The following is a 4,692-nucleotide window of genomic DNA, read 5'->3' as shown; positions in this document are numbered from 1 at the left end:
AAACAGCGTTTGCAACAGAATGGGACATATATGCGTTTAGAGTATGCCATTTGGCTTGACCAATGCTCCAGCCACATTTTAGAGATTAATGACACATGCTTTTAAAGAATACTTGCGAATATTCTTGGATATTTACATAGATGACTTGTGTGTCTATTCTCTATTGAGAGAAGACCATATAGATCATCTTAGAAAGGTACTCGAAAAATGCAGAACGTATAGGATTTGCCTCAACCCAGAAAAATGTGTATTCATGGCCCGGCAAGGTAAAATCTTAGGCCACATAGTATCGGCTAATGGAATTACCACTGATGAAGACAAGGTAAAGGTGATCATAGAATTTCCAAGACCAAACACTGTACGAGAGGTACAATCATTTATGGGACATTGTGGATACTACCGACGTTTTATCTACATGTACGCTGTAATAGCAAAACCCTTGTATAGTCTAATCACGCTCTTCGTTTGTACCAATGAATGTGAGGAGTCATTCCAGAAACTAAAAGATGCACTGGTATCTGCACCAATTCTAAAAGCACCAGATTGGTCAAAGATCTTCCATGTACATGTAGATGCTTCGGCATTTGCAATAGGCTGTATATTAGCACAACCAGGGGAGGGTAATACAGAATTTCTGATCAGTTATGCTAGTAGACAATTCAACAGTGCAAAAAAGAATTATACCACCACTGAAAGAGAAGGATTGGGTATGATATATGCGGTAAAGAAATTTCGGCATTACTTACTTGCGAACAAATTCACATTTTTTGTGGATCACCAGGCGCTCTTGTACCTAGTAAACAAACCTTGTAACACGGGACGAATTGTAAGATGGTTCATTGTGTTGCTGGAGTTTGATTTTACGGTAGTAGTTAAGAAAGGAAAAACTCATCAAAGAGAAGACCACCTTTCTCAATTACTACATGGCGAAAAAGCTACTGGGGTAGATGATGATCTCCCAGACACATACCTGTTTAATATAGAGATGGTACCGAAATGGTGAGAGAAAATTATTCCGTTGCTGACATATGGAATGAATTTTGACGACAAACACACGGTGGAAGACGTTAGACAAGCACGAAATTACACAATGCTTGCAGGAAGAATGTACCGTCATGGACACGATGGGATTCTAAGGTTGTGTATAGGCCCAGAGGAGTACGAAACGTATCTAGAGGAAGCCCATACGCAAACAGGGGGATTCCATCGAGGAAATCAAATGACCTATGAACAATTAAGAAGACTTGGAGTGTATTGGCCAGGAATGGCAGGCGATGTAGCTAATTACATCAAGAAATGCAACTTTTGCACATCCAATACGACTAGATTATGCCACATTATACCAAGTGACAGTAGCACCCGCATGGAGTCATGCTATTGTGGAATATTTGACTAATAAGGAGTTGTCAGGAGATTGGTCTAAAGTCAGACAAAAGGCTTTACAAATCGAAGCGAATAGGTATACCCTCATTAGTGACCAGTTGTATAAAAGAGGAACTGATGACCAGCTGAGGTTAGTTCCTCATGAAAATGACTACTTTCCATTATGGGAACAAGCTCATGCAGACATAACAGGAGGTCATTTTTCAGCAGAGAGAACCGTAAAAATCATTATGGTTGCAGGTATATGGTGGCCGACCATGATTCAAGATGCAGCAGAATTCCTGAAAAGATGTGATGAATGTCAACGCACTAAGGTACCAGTTAAAAGAGACGAAATTCCTTTAAGACCAATGATGAGTGCTCAAGCATTCGCTAAATGGGGATTGGACTTTGTTGGTCCTATTACTCCACCAGCGTATCGTTCACAAGCACAATATATCATAGTGACCACGGATTACATGACCAAATGGGTGGAAGCAAAAGCCACAACGAAAGCAGACGTTAGAACCACGGCACAATTCTTATATGAATATGTGTTTACACGTTATCGCCTTCCGATTGAGCTGGTGAGTGATAGAGGGACACACTTTGTAAATGAAGTTATCCAACATCTCTTAAATGAGTTTATGGTAATTCATCGCAAATCTGCACCCTACCATCCACAAGCCAATGGTCAAGCAGAAGTGACAAACAAAATATTGTGCACAGTTCTTACAAAACTGGTTAGTGAAACAAGAACGGCGGACTGGGATCAAATGCTATATTCGGCATTGTGGGCATATCGAGTTGCATATAAAACAACACTCAATACTACGCCATTTAATATGGTATATGGGCTAAATGCAATATTGTCTATTGAATTTTTGATTCCCACACTAAGGGTGGCCACACAATTGGACTAGACGGGGCATGAGCTTTCAGAACGGTTAGAGGACCTTGAAAAATTAGATGAGTTACGACTCAATGCTGTAGCAGCCATATATGCAAAAAAAAGACAATAGAAGGAGGTTTTTGACAAACATGTCAAGAACAAGGACTTTAAAACGGGAGACTATGTCTTAGTATACACCCTTAAACAGCATGCCAAAAAGCTAAAGAAAAGGGGAATGGGGCCTTATTTGGTCCAAGAAATATCGTCCAGCGGAGCAGTAAAACTGTCGACTCTAGATGGAAAAGAAATGCCAAACTGGATTAGTGGATGTCGTTTAAAAAAATATCATCTACCTTTAACACCGGAAATGTTGTTTCAATTGCATTATGGAAAAGCCTATAGACAGGAACAGCAAAGAATTCACGACCAGGCACAACAAGAAGCCAAGGAACGCATTGCTAAACGAAAGCAGTTTCTCAGGACAATAAACATGGTCACCCCAATGATGACCGGCGAATATCCTCTTTCGACATTCCGAGCAATCGAAGCGAATATACAAAGCGAAGAATTAGAAAAGACCATAACAGACTTTAGGGCTCAGGACGATAGCACCATTGACAACTTGGAAGATACGTGGTGTAGTCCTTACATAAAAGCTTATGCAGGCATAGAACAAGTTGAAATCTATGCATTACTTGACACTGGAGCAAAAATGAGTGTCATCGGCTTTGAGCTCTTTCAGAAACTTGGACCAATGAGGACGATCCCAGAGACACACCGGTTGAAAGTTAGCATCGGGTGATGAGGTGACCACATTGTGGTCTATTATATTACCAATCACAGTGCAAGCACACCCGTACACTACAAAGTTGCATGTACTGCCACCAAGTAGATCAGCAACGCCGTGTATCTTAGCAGTGTCATGGATGAAAGCTAACAAGGTATTCATTGATTTGGATACTAATGAAGCACTGTTCCGAAATGAAAACTTTTCAGAACCCTTCTTATCATATGACCAATACATGTCAAGGAGGAGACAGGAGTCAATACATCCGCAAGGCATTGACCAACAACAAACAAAGTTTACATGTCCAGAAACGTATTATCAAAAATCAACAACCTGGGAACCAGGCAAGTTTGGGTATGGCGTACAGATCTAGCCGAGGCACAATTCCATCAAAAGCGGAAATATAAAGTTTGGATAAGGAAAGACAGCCTAATTCCTATAAAAAAGGGGACAGAAGAACAGACAAAACACCAACAGCCAGCAAAGCTTCAAAGAACCATAGTCAATCAATCGAATACGCAAAGGACTATATTGGTATGGCGGCCAAAATTACCAATTCAGAACGTCCCAACAACACAAGTATGGAGGCCAAAGATGACCACCAAACAGTTATCTACAACTGTCAATGCCAAGCCAAATCATGCAATCAGCACGAGGAAACAAGCAGAATCCACGATAATAACTACAAGGATCTATAAGACCCAAGTCATCCAATGGAAAAGAAAGAATGTTCCACCAAAACATGCAACAAAATATACAACAATATCGACTTCAAAGGATCCACATATGCTAATTCAAAAATAGTGGAAAACAATCAAACAAAGAGCGGCAGATTTACAACTTCTTCTTTCAAAGAAAATCTGCCAGCCAACTCAGGCTACCACAGGAAACCTCAACAACAAATGCCAATAAGCGAATCGCTTATACCTTCCTCTTACACCGCATAAATTCTTTCTACATGCATTGACTGTACATGCATATAGGGCTACATTACAAAGCCTGCATTAGCACGAGTTCACACCCATGCACAGCACATACCCTTGACGATACCCTGTCGTCCGAGAGGACTCCAACTAGGAGGGGGGGAGGCATTCTAAATGCGGACTCACGTCATATATTAGAGGGCAATGTTTGTGATTAATTTTTCAACCATTTTTGCGTTTTATTGTGTGATTTTGGGAAAAAGAATATGCCCTCGTAATTAATCAGACTTGGGGACCAAATGATCATATATGAGCCCCTAGGGATGTGTATATACTATAAAGAGAGTCAAATCTGGCCAAAAAACGTCGAAAAACAGCAAAAAATAGGCCAAGGTTGATGATTATGAGTGAGAATGTACATAGACAAGAGAAAAGTGAGCTACAAAGTGTTTTTCTTTTCATTGGTATTTTTATAGGTTAGAATTGCTATTTTCGGGTTATTTTGGGATTTATTTGCTTTATTTTAGCCATTTTCTAGCAAAAAATATAGAAAAAAATCCGTAATCCAGATGGAAATACAACAAAAGAGACGCCTGATCAAAGCAAGGTAAAGAAGACACAGAAAAAATAGTGACTGCAAAGGTGACAGGGCAAAAATGACCACCGTCATGACGGGACCTCCAATAGGAGAAATCTTCAAAAATTGTAGAACTGGAGCAACCGAGGTC

Source organism: Adiantum capillus-veneris, chromosome 26, assembly GCF_014529385.1.
Source record: "Adiantum capillus-veneris isolate H3 chromosome 26, ASM1452938v2, whole genome shotgun sequence".
Classification (NCBI taxonomy): domain Eukaryota; kingdom Viridiplantae; phylum Streptophyta; class Polypodiopsida; order Polypodiales; family Pteridaceae; genus Adiantum; species Adiantum capillus-veneris.
This window is presented reverse-complemented; position numbering follows the sequence as displayed.